The sequence below is a fragment of the Microcebus murinus genome, chromosome 11 (assembly GCF_040939455.1).
Source record: "Microcebus murinus isolate Inina chromosome 11, M.murinus_Inina_mat1.0, whole genome shotgun sequence".
Classification (NCBI taxonomy): domain Eukaryota; kingdom Metazoa; phylum Chordata; class Mammalia; order Primates; family Cheirogaleidae; genus Microcebus; species Microcebus murinus.
The window spans coordinates 86,148,448-86,170,516 of record NC_134114.1 but is presented as its reverse complement, the minus strand read 5'-3'; positions in this window follow the sequence as shown (position 1 = coordinate 86,170,516).

Below are 22,069 nucleotides of genomic sequence, written 5' to 3'. Positions count from 1 at the left end.
CATAAGGGGAACAGAATAAAAATTTGCAAAATCAGACTAGGACAAAATCTGTTGTCTGTACGCCTCATTGCCTTTCTTATTTATGCATTGATTTTAGTTTCTCTGGAGTAGTTCGATGGGTCCTGGTGCTCCACAAAAGAGTCAGACAGGAATCCAGCTTTCAGGCTCTGGCAGGGGCACTATGACATACATGCGAAAATAATCTCAAACAGTAAGTTACAAGTGCTAGAGAAGAGATACAAAAAGCTTTAATAGAGGTCGTTCCTGCAACTTGAGAGGAATAAGGAGAGTCTTTGTGAAAGAGGCTGCATTTGGGTTGCGCCTCTCAGCAGAGCTGTTCCCTCCCCCTGGATGCCATTCCACCCTCAGTTCTCACCTTTCAAAATCCAACCTGTCAGTTTGGACTTGGAGGTTCACTGTGGACTCTAGCCTAGCTGTAAAGCCATTCCCGATGCCACACCAGCACATGTTCATATTTTCTTTCCATTCTTTGAAGCAGGCGTCCCTTTGCACTCCTCTGCGGCACCCATCACATTCTTGCTTGTATTACACTTGTCTGCGTGTTTTACGGCCGACTCTCCTAGGCAGCTAGTTCTTCCCAGCTTTCCACATCCCTGTTAGCACCTAGCCTGGCGTGCACTGTGGGTCCCAGTCGGTCTCTCTTACGAATGACTTCACCTCCCTTCTCTTTGTTACATCTGCTGACCTGTAGTGTCACTTGCCTGCCCTTCCCACAAAGCAATAATTTAATCAATTCTTGTTCCATTTTTTCTAATATTTGGGGAAAATACATTAAGAAGCTTCACCTTATACACAATGCAAGTTGAACCCAGAGCATGAGCCTGTAACTTTCAGGTTGGTTTCTAGCAGGATTATATGTAATGTGAGAGGAAAATCTAGTCTAAAAACCTTGATGTCATGTTATGACACTGTTTCTCATGAGCGATAACGCTGAAAGCTGGCCTTGACCTTGATAATTGAGTCCTAGTTATGTTACAGACCTTGATTTTAGCTTTGAATTGCTATTTACCTCTGAAATATTCTGTCCCAATTTTGTCTGCCTCAGGTAAAACTGTTGGCCCACAGAAAGCATTTTAGAGGTGATATGGCTCTCGGTAGACACAAGTGAATGAATGTAATTGCTGGTATCCCCCAAATTAAATATATTTGCAGCTAGTTCACTAGTGGTAAGAATATGAATCAGACAATAAGACTAATTTAATGTTCAATTCCTTCAGGCCTAAATCAAGTGCTCAAATTAAATATTCTAGTTTCTTTAATAATTTTGAGTCCTGGAGTAAATAAAGCTGTATAATAACGAATTCCTTTGATAGAATTGTTAGAACATGAAAATAGGTTTTCTATAAATTATAATCATTTGCAAAATTTCACTTTCCGCTTCAGATAAGAAACAATGTCGCATAAACCTTGGGTTTTGTAAATCAAGACTTGAAGCAAAGCAATAGAGATTTGTTAATTTTTCATTGACTACTAACCCATCCACCCGTCCATCCTGGTGTGAGCCTCTTGCTGTGCGCTGCCTTAGTGATCCAGGCAACGATTACGCAGTGATTCACGTCCTTTCAGCCCCAACTCTCACTAGAGCCATTATCATCACCCCACCTTTCACACTGGCTTTGGCCAGCTTCACACACGCTGTGACAGTCACTCCGCCTGAACCGTGTGCTCCCGCTTCCTGTGCTGGTGGTTCTCTGACACTGGCGTGTGTTAACACGCTTGAAACACATATGTAATCTACAAGTTCAGGAGAGTTAACAACCACGAGGCTACTCTTGACAAATACGGGATCAAGCACACATCAGTCATCTGCCGACGCGGCCAACTCGAAAACGCAATATCATCAAGTTGCATTATTCCCTGCATCACTTCCCAAGTCCCTTACTGCCACTCCCCAGGATCGCTTCCCAAATTAGACTACCTGCCTCCAAGTCTTCACCTCAAGCTGGACCTTCAGGGGAATCAAGGATACAATGGTTGGAAGCAGGACTGGCTACAGAAGGATATTAGGATGGGCTTTTAAAGCTGGGTCATTTAATAGTCAAATAGCAATAAGGACCCTGCTGCTTGTGGTGAGGTGGTGGCGGTGATTCCCAGCATGAGGTGGCATCACAATTATGCTCAGCTGCTATAGATCAGGATGGGATAGGAGGAAATCTCAGCAAAGGCTGATAAGGGGAAACACACTTCCCTCTCAGAGAAGAAATAACAGCAAAGAGATTGGCTAATGTACATACATACATACATGTATACTTACATATAAACACACATACACATCAGGAGGAATGGGGAGAATGCATGTGGGAGTGGATCATGAGGATTTTGGACTGGGGCGTGGGGAGGAATAAAGCTGACTGGCGGTCAAGGTCCTGGCAGGCACACCCGTATCCAGCTCTAATATGCTCCTGGATGGCTCCTTGGAGCTTGGCCTCAATGATGGCCAACATTAAATGAGGTGAAACTGTCTTGGCAGAGTGCTGAGATTAGATGCTGGGGGAGGCAGGAGTGTTAGAATGTATTTAGTATATACAATCGGAGAACTCATCTCCTATTTTTCCAGAAAGACCCAGAGAATTTCCCTTTCTTGAAAGCAGTCTGGAATGCACTGGTGAAGGAACCCTGCTATCTTTGAGAACCACAGTGGCAGCTGTCCCCTATTAGGACAGTGGCAGCTATCCCCTAATAGGACACAGTTTATAATAAGAGATGCAAACACAGGACTGGGTTCTGTAGTATCCAAGAGAATGACACGATTTTAGAAGCAAGGGTGGGTGGCATTTAAGCATCAGATGCAAGGTTGACATAATTATCATCATAGGCAACAAAGCCAGACCAGGTGGCAATCAGACCCACAGGATCTAGCACTGTTAGGAACAATGTGTATATATACAGTAACTACTGTGATACTTATTTTTTTTAAAAAAAAAAACAAAATCAGGAACTGGCAAGCAGAATTCTGATGTCAGTTGCTGCAGGAATAAATCGGGATTCCTCATTTAGTCTCCGGATCTAAGTTAGTTCACAGTCCCAGAACCCACTGGCTGATGAAGCTGGGAAAACTGGAGAGATAACCCTGCAGTGCCCATAAATGTGTAAATAAAATATTCTCATTATCCCTCCTCAAGGGTACCTAAGGCCATTTGCAGTCATTTTGCACTAGGTAAAAGATAATACCCAGACTTTGCAAGGACTGTTGGACACAGAGTCTAACACAGATACTAGGGGAACCAAAACATGATCACAGCTCCTTTATTAAAGTGTGGACTGATAGAAGGCAGAAGCCAAATGTATTTCTGCCCCAAGCACATTTCCTTTAGGTCCTCAGACCCATCCTGTTGTTATTCTCCTGATCCCTGAGGATATAATTGGGCTACAAATGATTAGTGGCTAGTAGAACTCTTACTTTTGTTCTCTGATCAGTGAAGTATGAACCATTTTTGTAGAAAGGTCCAAGTGTAAGCCTCAGAAACTGCCACCCCCATTAAAATAGAAAATTGGAAACAATGCCTTATTCCAGAAGGAACTGCAGAGATTAGTACCACTAGCAAAGACTCAAAGGATCAAAGACACTCCCCATCACAGTCCATTCGATTTATCTGTTTAGCCTCTGCAAAACCAGTTAGAGCATGATGCATGATAGGGACACCCATAAAAGTAACCTAATAGAAGCCCTAATCACAGCTCCTGTGCCGAATGTGCTATCCTCACTGGAGAGATCAACACAGACCGGAGCACTCAGCATGCAGTCATAGATCTGGTAATGCTATACAGCAGCCCTTCAGTAAAGACAATCAAAAGCAGTTTGCCGTTAAGTAGTAAAGATACCAGTTCACACTCACTGCCTTGCTCCAGGGCTCTGACAACTCTACTGCTCTCTGTCACAATACAATCTATAGAGACTTTGATCACCTTGACATACCAAAGAACATTATGCTGTTTCACTCCAATTGATGACATCATGCTATTAGACCTGATGATCCAGAGACAACAATCACCTTAATAAGAAACATGTAGGCCACAGGGTAGAGACTGAATCCCTCTGCCACTTTATCTATCCACCCTTTATAACCTATTTTTTGGTAATGGTCTGGAAACATTTAAGCATCTCTTCTTTACAGTGAGCATAATGTTAATCTTCGTCAGTATAGGGCACTAGAGGGATATTGCAGGAGAAAGGGGCTTTTCTCGGTGGTCCCCAACTTTTTTGCCTTTTTGACACCAAGGACCGGTTTCACAGAAGACAATTTTCCACGGACCCAGGGGGAGGGGACGATGGTTTCAGGATGACTCAAGCTCATTACACTTATTGTGCAGTTGAACCTCTCTGCTTATGATAATCTGTATTTGCAGCCACTACCCGGCACTAGCATCACCGCCTCAGCTCCACCTCAGCTCATCAGGCATTAGATTCCCATAAGGAACCACAACCCAGATCCCTCGCACGCTCAGTTTACAGTAGGGTTTGCGCTCCTATGAGAATGTAATGCCACCACTGGTCTGACAGGAAGCGGAGCTTAGGCGATGATGGAAGCAATGGGGAGTGGCTGTAAATACAGATGAAGCTTCGCTGGCCCACCACTCACCTCCTGCTGTGTGGCCCAGTTCCTAACAGGTCACAGACCGGTACCAGTCCACTGCCTGCGGGTTGGGGACCACAGCTCTACCCGGTTCAGTTGTACTGCTGTTTGGGTTCTTTTTGCTGCTAATATGCAACTAGCAGGAGGGAGGGAGGGAGGGAGGGAGGGAGAGGGGGAGAGGGAGGGAGAGGGGGAGAGAGAGAGAGAGAGAGAGAGAGAGAGAGAGAGAGAGAGAGAGAGAGAGAGAGAGAGAGAGAGAGAGAGAAAGAGAGAGAATGTGTGAACATCCAGCAGTGTCTTGTCATAGCTGTGCCCCCAGAGCACACAATCCCTTAGGGAGCTTGCACCCTCAACCCTGGCCCAATGACAACCTGGCTGAGGCCCTCCAGATGTGGACACAGGACCATGTGGGCCTTATGCTATGTACTTGGTGAGCAAGCTGCTGATGCCCTGACTCCCTATGTCAGCCCACCCCCCAGCCTCAACTCATCTACAGCCTGGGGGCCCACACGACGTACATCCAGGCACCTGTCCTGATGTGGAGCAGGTTCCTGAGCCGGACACCCCCTGTGAGCCCATCCAGCAGCCTGCCCTGGCCTGCCTGCATCCAGAGAGGCATTTCCTGTTTGCTCAGAGATTGTAGACCATCTCTAGCCTGGGCATACCAGTGAATTTCTTTGCCATCCAGGGGGCTGCCACTATTCCTTTTCTAAGAATTCAAATACCAGCCTTGGTGAGGTGACCATCCCCTCCCCCACCCTACAGGTTTGTTCTTTACTTACATAGTCTCCCTTAACCTAAGGCATTCTTGAGAATTCTCTTTAAATCCTTATAGTCATTCTCCTGTTATAGCTAAGAATTTCTGATATTAACCTTTCCCTGTTCAAGGTATATGGTTTCTATCTACAACTGAGGTATCTATAATTTGGGTCAATACTTTCGGAGTCCAAAGATCAAATGGCACGCCAGGACGTCCTCCCTATGGTAAAAGAGAAAGTGCTGCACCTCAAAAGCCTCACCACTAAAAAGCAGGCATAGCACTGGGTGGGTTTCATTAGGTTTTGAAGGTAACCTATTTACTACTTGGGAAAATCTTTCCGATCTATTTATCTGAAGACGTGAAAACCTATGAGTTTTGAGAGGGGCCCAGAGAAGACTGAGTTCTACTTCAGGTCCAGGCTGTGGTTTAAACTTTCTTCCATTTCAGTGACAGTTCTACTGCCAGAGCTAAGGGTGCTGTGTGGGGTCTCAGCCCCCAAAGGAGAGGTGCAGCATAGACCACTAAGACTTTCGAGCAAGGCTATACCCTCTTAAGGCAGAGAACTACTTGTTATTTGAAAAACAGCTTCTAGCATGCTATGTGGCCCCAAGTTAAGATGAAGCACTTGATTCACCAAGTGACTGTGTGACCAAAGTTCCTATCTTGAACTGGATATTATAAGATTCACCAAATCATAACTTTGGGTAAGTTTAGTAGCAATCTATTGTATTATAGAAATGGTATATTCATGGTTGAGTTGGAGTGGGCACAACATGCCTAAAGAAATTACATGATAAAATGGCCCAGACTCTACCAACTCCTCTCTGCTAACTTATACCTCTTACCTCATGAGGTGTTTCCTACAAACAACGGATGGAGGAGAAAAGCCTTAAGCCTGTTTGCAGATGGTGTGTCTTACTATGTTGGCTCTAGCTGAAAAACAGGCTGCTGCTGTCTACATCTCCTCCTAGGAGTGACCCTAAAAATAATAATGAAGGGAAATTCTTCCAGTGGGCAGACCTTTGATCAGTATACTTGGTTTTCCATTTTGTATGTGAAAATGTGGCTTGAATATAGACATTCATGGTCTTCTGTGCAATAGTGAATGACTTGTCTAATTGGGCAGGGGCCCAAAATGGACATTGGGCATTATTATATATAAAACCGTAGACAAGAAATTCTGGGGAATAGATTTCTTAATTTCTACCAGAGAATATTTCTTATAGAAGCAGAACTTAACAACTAAATGTCCAGGATGACTTGTCAATGAGCATCTTTGCACAGATACTCCAATGCTGGCCCAATGGATCCATGAATGAAATAGCCATGGTAGAAGAAACTAGAGGCTAGTCTTGGCCCTAACATAGGCTTCCCTTTCACCAGGACTGACCTAGTGACTGCTCCTGCTAATGCCCACTTGTCAGTAGCAAAGGCCAGTGCTAAACCTTGGTACCATGCTTTTAAGAAGACTTACTAGCCACATGGTCATGAGATCAGTACATTGGACTCCTTCCACCGTGAGGTAGAGAGATTCTTCATTACCAGTATTGATACCTGATCTCCAGATAAGAGTTTATCTTCTCTACTTCAATTCTTCTGCAGGTGCCATCAACTGGGACTTACAAAAAGGCCTGAAGTATCTATCACATGGAATCACACACAACATTCACTCTGACCGAGAAAACCATTTCAGGGTTAAGCAGGGCAACCACATGTCCAATCAAAGAATCCATGGGTCTTACTACAAACCTCATCTCCCAAAGCAGCTGGCCAAATGGAATAGTGGAATGGCCATTAAATGCTCAGCAAGAACCCAGCTCACGAAGAATATCCTGCAGCACTGGGCATTGTACTTTAAGATGAAATATATATTGTTGAGTCGATAGATAATAAATGGAGTTGTATCCCCAATAGCTTGAATACACAAAACCAGAATTAAAGGACTTGCCCACTCACCATGACTCCCAACGACCTACCTGTAGGGGATGTGCTCCACATGCAGAAAACCTGAGTTCTGTGGATCAGGGTCTTGGTTCTCAGTAGGGGTAGGGGAATACTTTTACCAAGAAACATGGTAGTACACTACTCTGGTGACAGGCACACTAAAAGCCCTGACTTCAGCATTATACAATTCATCCATTTAACAAGAACACTTTTACCCCCTAACATTTTGAAATAAATATTATTAAAAAGTCTAATTGTAATTCATCTCTTAAATATTTTAATTTATATAAAAACACTAAATTTCATTTCTCTAGCTTTTTAAATCTAAAGTAAAAGAACTTTACTAAATATATACTTTCTTGGTTTCAAATGACTTGTTGGTTTCAATGTAAAAGACTTCCTCTGTCTACTATATATCACACTCTTATGAATGCATAGTAAGTATGTTAGAAATTAACCCTGAGGAATTGCACGATTTTGTTTTTTTGTTGTTAAATGTTTACTATGCCCCTTTAAAGTTTGTTTTATATATATATACATTTGTGTTAAAATATCTTCCATATGTAAAAAACAGAAACATGGTAAAGATTCACCAAAACTAAAATTATGACTCATACCTTGTTACTTTGGACTCCTAATGTCAATGGAAGGCAAAGGAAGGAACTGGTGAGCTGGTGGGTTAATTTTCCCTGCTTACAGGATTGCTGCTGCATAGTGTGGGCAGAGAGAGTATGTCTGGATCAAGAGAATTCAGTGGGGCTTTTGTTTCTTCCTTACCTGGTGACAATAGTGAATGGCCAATTGTGGCAAACACAGCCTGACAATGACAAGGTAACCAAAGGCTTAGATACTTTGGAAATAAAGGCTTATCTCTCCATAAGCACCAAAGTGAGGTTTAGGGTGAGGGAAATAGGAAGGTGAGGATTAATATCAATGATAGCCTGAGGGTCACTAGCACTATTTCACTAACCCTATGGGATGATGTCTTTGTAGAGACTAAGGCTAGCTATCACCTCAACTACGATTCTGTGAGAGATCTTACGGGGGTCATGAGGGGATCTAAGTGAAGAAAAGGGTGAACTGTACTGAATGTTTTTCATGCACCACTTCACATTCTCTCAGTCACAAATGTGGAGACCGGTTCCACACAGACTTTGACCGGCTGTGCACAGGTGTTTTATGACAGTGCCTCACCTTACCTGTGCCCTTTCATATCCTGCTCTGGGGTTTCTCTGATGCCAAGGAGTGGAAACCCAATCAACACTCACATGTATACAAACCCAAGGTGTGGAGGAACCAACACCCACGAGGCCAACCTTTGACCAATGGTAATATTTCTTAGATCATCTCATAAGACTCCTCAGAACGTACGCAACAGGATGGAGCACTGGTGGCCAACTTGGTCATGTGTCTTCATACTTGCTGCCCTTCCTTCTTGTCTAATCTCTCCTCAATCTTCATTCCTGGGATTATCTTCCAAATCATATATCTGCACACAACCCATCTCTGGCCCTGTTTTCAGAAGCAAACTGCCCAAGACACTTGGCTTCCTTATTTTCCATCTCAAATTATCTTAATATCGTAACCCAACTTACAATTTTTATTTTCTCAGATGGCAGAGTTCTGTCCTGCGTCCAAGACTGAGTTTCCCATTTGCACCTTTGATCCCATTACCTTCCAACACCCTCAGAAGCCTGCTCCATCCAGCCTCCCTTCTCTGTCTTACAGCTTCGGTTTCTCCTCTCCACGTGATTCTTCCCTGCAAGCTACATTCTCAGACCTCTCCTGTACTTTTCTTTGACTCTAGATTCCTGTCCTTTCTCGTATTTTTCCTTTACAACCAACCTCCTGGAAAAATGAGTTTACAGTGGTTGACCCATGCTCAGAGCCACTCATCCACCCACTCCCTAACCTCTGGCTTGCATCCTTCTTGGCCGTCATTCTCTATCACCTTGTTTTAACATCTTACCAATGACTTCTCCATCCACTAAAATGTTGAATGATGTTCAGTCTTAGCTTACTCAAACTCTCTGAATTCTTAGCTCTGCTAATGAACCACTTCCTCCCTTTTTTTGCTGAAAATCAGTGCTCTCTACTCTTCTTTCCCTATGGATCTTCTTCATGTATCTGACTCTACTTAAAGGTTTAGCTCTTGGTCAACTCTGTTTTCTAACTGTACCTTCCTTCTCTATAAAGAACTTTATTCAAAATGAAGTATATAACAGCTACTTCCTTTTTATGTAAATAACTTCTAAATTATAACTCAGCCAAAACGTTTTCCAAGGGCAAGTCACAAATTTCCATCTGCCAAAAGGATGCCTCTGCTGTGTATACAATTGATCCTGCAAATTCCAAACATCAGAATATAACATCATTCTTCCTCCTGAATCTGTTCTTCAGAGTGGCTTCCGAATGTCCTCAGTAGTAATACTTTCGTCATGCTACCTTCTCTTTTTCTAGTGCCCTAGATTCCATCAATCCCCAATATCTGTTATCTTGCCATCTACCTCTCTTAAATCTGTTTTATTCTATCAATTTGCATTGCAACCCTAGTTAGATTTGTATTACTACTGGACCCATTGTAATAGGCTTTTTGTGTGGTCTCCCTGACCCTATGGACATGATTATAAGATTAATTTTCAAAAGGCACAAATAAGACACTTCCACACTCTTTCTTTCAATGAAGCTGTGGTTCCCAGCTGTCAGGTTCAAGATCCATGGTTTTCATTCAAGCTCTGGGCACTGTCTGCCTTTATAAACCTACCTCTACCAATTTCCCTCCATAAACTCTACTTTAGTAGAAACTTGGACTGAGCATTGAAGCAGAAACCGCAGAAAAGCCAAGCAAATCTGTGTTCCAATCATAGCCCTTCAGCTAAGTAATTGTGAGATCTTGGGCCACCCTTATGCTCTGACTGTGATTTTCAGTGTTTCTCATCTAAAAATTGGTATAATTAATACCTACCATAAAGCCATACTGAAAAGGTGAAATAATATATACAAAATACCAAGTATGATGCCTAGTAGAACAATAAATAGTGTTTTACTGATCTCTTCTCTCTTTACATATATATATCTACATATATATATATCTACATATATATATATATATATCTACATATATATATATATATATATATATATATATATATATATATATATATCTCCCAAGATTTCCAGAAGCAGGCTAATTGCCCAAAAGTCAAGTTGCCCACTGGCCACTATGCCAAATTAAATTGCTTTTTTGGCAAATTGGTTTCAGTACATTGACACATATCCAGGTTTACTGCCTCTGTGCTTTGCTAAGATTGTTTTATCTGCCTGCATGTTCTTGTCTACAGAGCCTCGTCTTGTCCTTCCCATCCAAAAGTCTTCTGTCTCGCACTTGAACTTCCACAGTGGCTTGTCTGCGTTATCTTTCACCTCCTGAGTGCAACCAATGTGGTCCCTGAAATGCAGAGTAACACCTGCTTGGGTAACTTATTTACCTTCTTACGGCAGTTGTACCACTGAGACACCTCAGAGACACCTTATTCTAAACCTAGCCTGGCTATAACTATCTGTAATGACCTTGTGCCAGATTGCATCAAATCCTTCAAATAGCTCTGCTTCAGTCTAACTGCCCCAGAACTCTCAAAGTAAAGGGTAGAATCACAAGACCTAGAAAAACTTCGTTTTACTTTCCTTTCTCGCAGATGGATGCAATGTAAAGTAAAATAAAATAAAAATTCTATTCACAGCCTGTCATTTACTTTGCTTTTCTTTTGCCAACCACCCATTATCACTTTTTTCTAATTACTTCCAAAGCACTAATACCTATTATTTTCTTCTATTTCTTCCATTACAACTATTATTCTAGTTATCTTAGCTCCTGTACTAAATGAAGAATCTCAAGACTAGTATCGTATTTTCATATTTTGTTTTTAGTAGCATCTGTCTAATATAGTACCTTGTAGTAGGTTCTAAATAAATGTTTTTGGAATGAACAAAAGTTCATTGTAATAGGCTAGATATGGTCGGGTATGTAGAGAAATATACACAAGATACGAATTTATCTTCCAGGCAGAGACATAAGTTATTTACAAATAAACTGTTAATAACCAAGCAAGGTCAAGTATGATGACAAGTTCAATAGTATGAAAAGGAGGTATTGTGGGAGAGGTCAGCAATCCAGCTAAAAGTACTTTTAATCAGCAGCCTGACCTCTATCCAAAGCAATTTCTAATAGATACTTTCTAACTCTTAGGAAGGTGGAATGGTAGGATAAAAAGAGACTATTCTTTGAAGTTTTACAGATACAGACAGTAGTATTGTGTGGTATCACTTAATGCCAAGTATCAGTATTTTTAAATCTAAAATAGGAAGAGTAATTCACATCTCACAAGGATTTCTTGAAGGCAGTATTAGAGACTATGTAAGTAAAGTGCTTTTCATTTACTAGTCATTTAACAAAACTTATATTACATTGCTTTAATCAAATAAGCCAACTTGATTTTACTCCAACATAAAAACTTTCCTACCCTGTGGGCTCGACTCTGCCTAGTGCTGAGTGGGTCAGTTCTACTATCTTCTACAGGTTTCTATCGCATAACTTCTCAGCCAAGACACTAACTGGGACTTGGACTCCTATCAGGCTAGGGTGCTGCCTGGGCCAATGTGTAAGTTTGGCTCCCACGCTGGCTTGCCCCTCAGACCTCAGTGCAGATGTGTATGGATAGCTGGACACAGATCCCACTTCTCTGACAAGGTGACTGTCAGCAAGACCAGGACAAGGGCAGGCCTACGTACAGACACCAAAATGGTGTCTCATGACACCAGCATTAGGTTAGAGACAGGTTACAAGAGAGCTTTTTGTAGATACAGAAAAGGTCCAAGAAATTTGCCCTCAGGAATCATAGGATGAGAGATATGACAATAAGGATATTTAACTTATGTTATCAAGTAATTCTAAGTGTAATGAAAGTAGCTACCAGGGCTTACATGGTTTTCTCATATTAGACTTCACAAGAAATAGTGAGATAGAGTTTATCATTCCCATTTTACAGAAGAGGAAACAATGATAGAGATTAAATCAATGTCCAAGGTTATAGAGCTAATAAACAGTAAAGCTATCATTCAAGCACTAAGAACAGTTCCTGGGAGAAAATAATACTTATTGGAGACCTTACTTACATAGTAATTTAAGGACACTCAAGAGCAGTCCATAGTCCACAGCCAGGTGTGGGGGCACACACCTGTAGTCCCAGCTACATGTCTTCTATTTTTTTAGACAGAGTCTCACTCTGTTGCCCAGGCTAGAGTGTCATGGCATCAGCCTAGCTCACAACAACCTCAAACTCTTGGGCTCAAGCAATCCTACTGCCTCAGCCTCCCAAGTAGCTGGGACTACAGGCATGTGCCACCATGCCTGGCTAATTTGTTCTATATAATTTTTTAGTTGGCCAATTAATTTCTTTCTATGTTTAGTAGAGACGGGGTCTCGCTCTTGCTCAGGCTGGTTTTGAACTCCTGAGCGATCTGCCTGCTGGGCCTCCCAGAGTGATAGGATTACAGGTGTGAGCCACCATGCCCGGCCCCCAGCTACATGTCTTGAGGCCAGGAGTTAAAGGCTACAGTGGGCCATGGTTGCGCCATTGCACTCTAACCTGGGTGACAGAGTGAGACTCCATCTCAAGAAGGAGGAAAGAAAGAAAAGAAAGACAAGAAAGACAAGAAAGACAGAAAGACAGACAGACAGACAGACAGACAGACAGACAGAAAGAAAGAAAGAAAGAAAGAAAGAAAGAAAGAAAGAAAGAAAGAGAAAGAAAGAACTGGAAGAAAAAAAGAACAGTCCACAGATTAATCCCAGTTCTAAAACAAAGTAAATTTTTAAAAAACCCAATGATTTACTAGAGTTTTACTTTTTGAAAAAGATTTTCCATTGTAAATCATCACTAAAAATAAAGAATTTTACCTTTCACATGTATTTTTTTACATTATTATCTAAAAGAAAATGAAAAAAATCTCTTGTAACCCCCCATTTTGAAAGACACCGAGGCAGTCCAAACAGCCATGCACACAGTGCTGGAGAAAAGGAGGATTGAAATTTAGGAGAGTTAACTGACCTTAGACAGGCAAATATGTGCTTTGTAAATATTTTCTGAAGTTGATGAGAATTGTGTGCAGTGCCTTCTTGAAGGAAATGATATTTGTAATCAACATTTCTATCTACAAATATGTGGACTTGCTCCTAGCTCATCACAGAAAATATTCTACTATATAATCCATTACAACAAAAGAAAACCACCAAAAATAAGTTCATTTCTCTCTTCCTCTCTTCTTCTTATCAAACTTCTACTTATTCTTTAAGTAGAAGTTTCCCTACTTTCACGCATAATATCTGATTTCTCTTCCTAGAACTTAATTTCTCTTTTCTTTAAACCTCTAGAGTTTAATGTATGCATCATTCTTGGCATTTATTATAATAGCAAGACAATGTTTTGAAATGTTCCCTAATGTAATTGCTTTAATTCTGTATTTTACACTAAAGCCCTTCTGCAATTAAAAGTAGGCCTGGGGACTGAGGTCTATTGCCCTAGGAAAGCAAAGAAAAAAACATCAATCAGAACCAGGAGTTGATTCCAAGGCTTTTTAACTCCAAAGTAGACTGTTAAAAACATATAGCAGAGAAAATAATCTTGAAAGTCACTTTTATGCAAGAGGCAAGAGTAAAACCATGAAAAGGTTTGGGGAATTTTCAAAACTTTGCTTGGAAACCAACAGCCAAAGCCTGAAAGAAGAAGTCATAAAGTTTGCCCAAAAGTAAAATGTTAGAAAGAGAATTCATGGGGATGTAAAAGAAAAAGGAATGTTTGACTATGAAGAAAGCAGGAAGGCTAAGTACCCAGCAGGGGTGAATAAAAACAAAACATTTTTGGATGAACCATCTCCAGGCTTTTCAGGGTTTAAGCCAGGAAACCAAAGTCTCATAGCGGATGCTATTTCCCAACATGGCCATGTGTGCAGTAATGACTGAGAGGGGCAGGTGACTGGGGAGATGGGTCTGGAGACAGCTTCACCAAGACCCACACAATGTCACCAGGCTACCATGACCTCCTTAAAGGGGCACAGAAGTGGTGGAGGATAAACAGGAAGACTTAAATAAGCTGAAGTGGAAGCAGAGCACAGGACCTCATGACTGGAGGCGTGGAGTGAGACCAGAGACATCAGCAGTGGCTGCCACGGCACAGGGATGGGACTAGATGAGATAGGTTGTGCCTCTGAGCAGGCCAGAGAGGACAGTGGACACAGATGTCACATCCTTTCCAAAGGATGGGAGGACACATTAGTACCTGTCCTCCCAGAATTTAAACCGAATCCTAAGGAAGAGTAGCAGAAGGACAAAGGAAAAGAGAAAACTCTAAGAATTGGGTTTAAGCTTTTTGCTTTTCCAATATTCAAGTTTTCAAACATTTGGAATTAGGGCTGCACTCTGAACCAAGCAGGATAATCCTCTCTCTTTTAGTTCATTAACTGACTTGGGAATAAGCCTGAAACTCAGGCCTAAGACAATCAGCGTTTGGCATTCTCTGAACCAAAGTGACTGGTTCAGGAATGACCAGGTGACATAAATTGCCCCAATCAGGACATCTGTGTATGTGTGAATGAGGAGGCCTGTAGCCTGAATACTTAACAACAACAACAAAACAGACAAAGAAAGAATATGAGAATGAGAGGAAGGGAAAGAGGAAGGGAGAGAGGGAGGGAGGGAGGAAGGGGGAGAATTCTTAATGACATTATTAAGCCATTGAATTCACCTTCCCCCTGAAAGCAGCCCCACCTCTGGATTAATTGCTAATAAATTTATTTTATTTGTTCCTCAGGTTTAATCAGGTATTTCTGATACTTTCAAATATCAATAAAAATATCGTAATTTATACCGATACTGCTCAAATTTGGCTTGGCTACATCTACCAGTCTATTACAGCAATTCCCCATTAAAAACACTACACACCTGAAGTGAGTCAACAAAAGAGGGACATCACACATGTTACAGATACATCATTATTCCTTTTTACATTTTAGTTTATAAAATAGTATATGTAAATTACAGAATTTTGTAAAACAGAAAATTTGGAAGAGAACAAAATAAGTCACCCATGATATTACCACCTGAAAGTAAGTTCTGGATACATTTTGGCTTCTTTAATCTGACGCTTGGTTCCCATTCAGGATTATTTCTCATAGCATATTTATGATGATGTTTTATATCACAATTTTGGACCCCAGTATTTTAACATTTAATTGCAGGAATAAACTTCACAATCCTAAATCTTGGAAAGTTGACCCAAACTCAGCGTTTGAACCCTGGTGATCACTTAGGGCTGTGCTGGGATAGCTACCACTGTTTGCAGTTGGCGAGCCAGCGGGCACGTGCCCAGCGGTCAGAAGAGTGGTGGGAGGGGGGCAGGTGGGGACCTCAGGCTGCTGAATGACCAGGAGGTTCCTCTTCCTGCTCGGTGGCATCGGTGGAGCCGGGTGTCTCTGTGGAGGCAGAATGGAGGCGGAGCTTGTTTCTCTAACTTGAAGTACTTCCGAGTCTCTTGTCCAGCAGAGCCATATCTCTGTGCAGTAGGTGGCTTCTTTTGTCCACATTAAAGAACTTACATTCGTTGCCAGTGTCTGATGGCCTCTTTACCTGAGTCTGTAGTGACAACCCTGCAGTAAATGATGATGGTAACCGCAGCATCTCTGGAGCACTTGCTCAGTGCCAGGCAACTGACATATACCGGCTTCTAACTTTCATGGTAATTGTATAAAGAAGGGTGCTGTCATTTTACAGTTCTATCATTCCCATTTTACATACAGGGAAACTGAGACACAGAGAGATTAGATAACTTGTCCCAGTACACAGTTAAAAGCGTATGCTTTACCACTGTGTTACACACCCTGTTATATGCTATAAAATTTGTTACATACTTCGTAATTATTTGCACATTTTTCATGCTATTACAAACTCCTAATAGATATTATTTTAAAGACCAAATAAATACTATATCCTGTACATAACCGAGTCTGTATTATGAAATATTTTGATGGTCCCAATCTTGAATTTTATAAATAATGCTGTGATGAATATATTTGCACAGAAGGATTTTTCTGTATTTAGGATTTTTGAGGGGGATATATTCTCAGAAGTAGAATTATGAAGTTTGTGATATAACAATTTTAAAACTCTTGAGATATATTGAATATTACTTCCCAAAACTATTGTACCAATTTACATCCCCAACAGAGAAGTAGAAGAGATTCCTCTTTCAACAAACTCTATCATTCGATCTTACAATATTCTTTTCTGTTATGAATAGTAAAGAATAATATTCAACCATTCTCCTTCTAATTTGCTTTTTATAAGTAATATTTAATAGTTAAGAAATTTAGATAAAATAAATGATCTGAATAAAGTTAACAACTAAAAATTCAATTCTATATTTAGAACATTTTGAATTACTGAAATAATAAATTAGTTATAATTTAAAAGAATCCAAACACTGTACAACTACACAAATACTAACTCTTTTCATCAGTATAATACTAAGGAAGTAGCTAAGGAGGAAATATTCAAGGAGAGCCACTGAAATAAAATGACCTTCCAAGACTGTATATAAATGGAATTATTTCTAAAATGCTTGCTTTATAACTCTCAATTAAACAAAAAGTATATATATATATATATATATATATATATATATATATATGGGAAAAAGGAAGAAATACATATTGCCATATTTTAATGTAAAAATATGAAGATGTTTCTCAAAAATTAGAAACAAACGATATTCACTTATTGTTCCCATTGAGTCTTTTGGTGCTCAGTTTAACTTTTAAATGTCCTTTCCAGCTGATGACCTAAAAGAGAGCCTTGAAAAGCTATAAATAGTTCCATCCATTCTGTGCCATGCTCCTGTTTCCCTCTTTCAGAGCTTTATGGTCTCCCTTAGGAATGTGTTTGGGCCGGATAGCCTTCAGCCCAATTTCTTGTAAATATTCATTTTAAATGATAATAATTAAATATACTAATTTTCTCTTACCCAAGGCCATTTCTACAGAGGCCTCTTGGTGCTTCATAAATACTAATTAAGCCTCAGAAATGAGACTTTCTCTTCTAGTCTTACTAAATGCCTAAGGGTTTGTCTCTAAAGCTATTTCCTAAGCATAAGCAATGACTTCAACAGCAGAGGCAAGAGTTTTAGCTTCCTCCTTCCATCAGGATGGTCTTCAGTATGAATGCATGTTGTCTGATAGCAGTTTGGGCCCAAGATGCCACCAGAAGGGATCACTTGGTCTCTTTTCCAGGTTGGAAATGAATTATGGTAGGGGGCTATATGGGATTGCCCATTTTCCCTCCTTTAACTCCAGAATTTCTATTTATCTGAGAGCTCAAAGCAATGTTTTTTCAAACTGAAAGACAAACTCATTAAGCAAGGGCTCTTAACCTAGGGTCCGCAGGTTACCTAAAGGATCTGGGCACAGAATACAATATAAGCTTGGATGGGAAAAAAACAGCATCTTTATTTTTACTAACCTTTAACTGAAATTTATCATTTACTTTAACTACTAATCCCATAGTAGTGTTAGTAGTACTTATGACTTTGTTATCAACAGAAATTATAGGTAATTTCATAGCACTCTAGTTTATGCAGGTATCTTGAAATATTGCTTATACACAGTACTACTTTGAGATTATGGTAGCTTATTTCAGGTTTTAATTAAAAAGGATATGTTATAACACACATTTAAGAATATTTTTTAAACTATGTTTCAATGTAATAGTTTTCCTTTATAATCCTATGTACTTTATGCATAAAACATAATTCTAGCAGATACACATTCTTCTGAAGTGCACATGGAACACTGTTAGGCCACAAAACAAGTCACAGGCCACAAAAAAAATAAATAAATAAATTCAAAAGGATTACAACCATACAAATGATCTTCTCCAATAACAATGGACTGAAGCTAGAAATCAACAACAGAAGGAAAACTGGAAAATTCACAAATATGTGGAAATTAAACTACACATTCTTAAACAACAGGTCAGAAAAAAACCACAAGGAAAATTAGAAAATGTTTAGAGACAAATGAAAACAAAGCCATAGCATTATCAAAACTTACAGGATGTAGCAAAAGCAGTGCTCAGGGTAAATTTAGAGTATAAATGCTTCCATTAACAAAGACAAGCATCTCAAATCAATAACCTAACTATACCTTAAGGAGATAGAAAAGAAGAGCAAACTAAAGCCAAAACTAGGAGGAAAAAAATGGTAAAGATTAGAGAGAAATTAAACAGTGAGTAGAAAAAAAATGAAAGCAAAAGTTGACTCTCTAAAAAAATCAATAAAATTGATAAAACTTTAGCTAGACTGACAAAGAAAAAAAGAGATGCAAATAACTAACACCATAAATTAAAGTGGGGACAAAACTACTGATCTGACAGAGATCAAAAGGATTATAGAAAGTAGAGTGAACAACCAACAAATTAGATAACCTAGATGAATAGAATTGCTAGAAATACACAAATTACTAAAACTGATTAGCGAAGAAATAGAAAATCTGAACATGTCTATACCAAAGAGATTTAATCAATAATCAACCTTTCCACAAAGAAAAGTTCAGCACCAAACTTCACTGGTGAATTCCACCAAACATATAAAAAGATTTAACAGCAATCTTTCTTAAACTATTTCAAAATAACAGAATAAGAGGGAACATTTCCTAACTCAGTCTATAACGCCAGTATTACCCTGATTCTAAAGCCAGAAAAAGATACAACAAGAAAAGAAAACCTTTGGCCAATATCCCTTAAGAATAATAAATTCAGCAAAGTTGCAAGAGTACCAGATCAACACACAATACAGTTGTGTTTTTTACACACACACACACACACACACACACACACAAATGCCCCAAAGGAAATTAAACCTAAAAGGAAATTAATAAAATAATTCCCTTTATAATAGCATTCAAAAGAATAAAATCCCTGGGAATGAATTTAACCAAGGAAATGAAAGACTTGTACATTGCAAACTGTAAGACATTGCTGAAGGAAATTTAGAAAGACCTAAATAAATGAAAAGATACCCCATATCTATGTACTGGAAGACTTAATTTTGTTAAGATGGCAATGCTACACAAAGTGATTTGTAGAGCCAATGCAATTCTATCAAGATTCATCAGCCTTTTTTGTTTTTTCAGAAATAGAAAATCTTATTCTTATGTTTATATGGTAAACCAAACAACCTTGGAACTGGTCAAATAGCCAAAACAATCTTGAAAATGAAGAACAAAGTTGGAAGACCCAAATTTATGATTTCAAAACTTACAAAAAAGCTATAGTGATAAAAACAGTATGGTATTGGCATAGGAATAGACATACTGACCAGTGAAATAGAATTAAGGGTCCAGATATAAACCCATACTTCTATGACTAACTGATTTTCAGCAAGGGTACCAAGACAATTCAATGGGGGGAAAATTAGTCTTTTTAACAAATAGTGTTGGGAAAACTGTACATCCACATGCAAATGAATGAAGTTGGGCCTCTATCTTATAACACATACAAAAATTAACTCAGAATGGATCAATGACCTAAGAAAGAGCTAAAATGATAAAACTCATAGAAAAAGATCTAGGAGTAAATCTTCATGAACTTGGATTTGGCAATAGATTCTGAGATATGACACCAAAAGCACAAGCAACAATGAAATAAAAATAGATAAACTGAATTTTATAAAATTTACAAACTTTTGTGCATGAAAAGACATTATCAAGAAAGTAAAAAGATAACCCACAGAATGGGTGAAAGTATTTCCAAATCATATATATACCTGACAAGGGTTTAGTCTTCAGAGTTTAAAGCATACCTACAACTCAATAACAAAATATAAACAACCCAATTTAAAAATAAACAAAGGAGCTGAATAGATATTTCTCCAAAGAAAATATACAATTGACAACAAGCACATGAAAAGATGCTCAACATTGTTAGTCATTAGAGAAATGCAGGTCAAAACCACAGTGAGATACCACTTTAGACACACAAGGATGGCTATCCAAAAAAAAAAAAAAAAAAAAGATATAAGAAGTGTTGGCAACGATGTAAAGAAATTGGAACCCTCACATATTACTGGTGGGAATGTAAAACATTCCTGTGGAAAACAGTCTGGGGAGTCCCCAAAAAGTTAAACATAGAATTTCTATATGATCTAGCAATTCCATTCCTAGCAATTCCATTCAATTATACACAAAATAAATGAAAAGAGGTATTCAAACCAATACATGTTCACAGCAGCATGATTTGCAAAAATGTAAAACCACCCAAATGTCTGTCAACGATGAATGGATAAACAAAAATTGTGGTACATGCACAGAATGGAATATTATCCAGCCATGAAAAGGAATGAAGTACTGATATGTGCTACAACCTGAATGAACCTTAGAAACACGCTAGGTAAAAGAAGCCAGACATAAAAGGGCACACACTGTATGATAAAATTTGCATGAAATATCTAAGATAGGTAAATCTATAAAGACAAAAAGCGGATTGGAGGTTGCCAGGGAGTAAGCAATTGCTTTATGCTGACTTTTCACCCTCCACCCTTTTGGCCTTCTTCTGCATATGCACTCCTGGAAACTATCCCCATTCTTAAAAGCTTAGGATACCACTGATCGGCTGATAATTCTGAGCTCACTATCTATGGCAGCATGAGTTACTATGCAATCCTAGACAAGTGACATAACATTTTGAGACTTTTTTTACATTGAAAAATGAAGAGAAAAATAATATCTACCTCAAAATCTGCAATTGCTACATCTATTTCCAACTGCATATTAGACATTTCTAGGGCACTTCAAATCAACCATTCTTCCTAAATCTGTTCTTCTGTCTGACTTCCCATATCGGTAAACAGCCATTTTATATAACCACTATTTTGTCCAAGCAATTTTATCTACACACTAGAAACTCATTGTCACCTTTATTTCTCTCTTGTCTTTCATCCCTTCAAAGTCTCCTTGTCTTCTTAGTCAACTAAAATCTCAGCAACAGCACCCCTCCCCTCACTTCCCTTTGCCACTGAGTCTCTGATTACACTAAAATGTTAGTTTTCCTCGCAATTTCATACTCATTTTTCTCCATCAGTCTTCTTATCTTCTCTGGATGATCTAATTATTTTTCTTAGTTTCAACTTCACTTGTTTGATAACTCCTAAATTAACACACTTATCCTAGAAATCCATATATCAAAATCTTCAGACAAATATCTGGAGCACCCTTTCAAACATCTAACTGTTTCTCTGATGTCAACGATGGCACATCTAAAACTAGAGCCATCATCTTCCTCCCTAATCTGCCCTTCCTTTAGATTGTCATTTAGAGTGGGGGTACATGATCTACCCTGTCATTCAAGCTTAAAACCAGCCAGTGGAGGTGAATGTATCATGAAGCTATTAAATAAACTAGGTAGGAGACTATCAAGTTTTAATTTTTAATAATTTTGTATTACTTTTCTTAAAGAAGCCCCCCCCCCCCAAAATTGTAAGTGCTTTAACAACTTTAAAAATCTGGATCCATTTCTGCCTGCAAGTGATTCCTTACATTTCTCTTTCTCTTAAATCTTACCTCAAAAAGAACTTTGAGTTATTTTACCTGGACAAGAATTTTTAGACCCATTTCAGCCCTTTCCATGTTCACCTCTACAGTAGCAGTTTAAGCCTTCGGCATTTGTAAC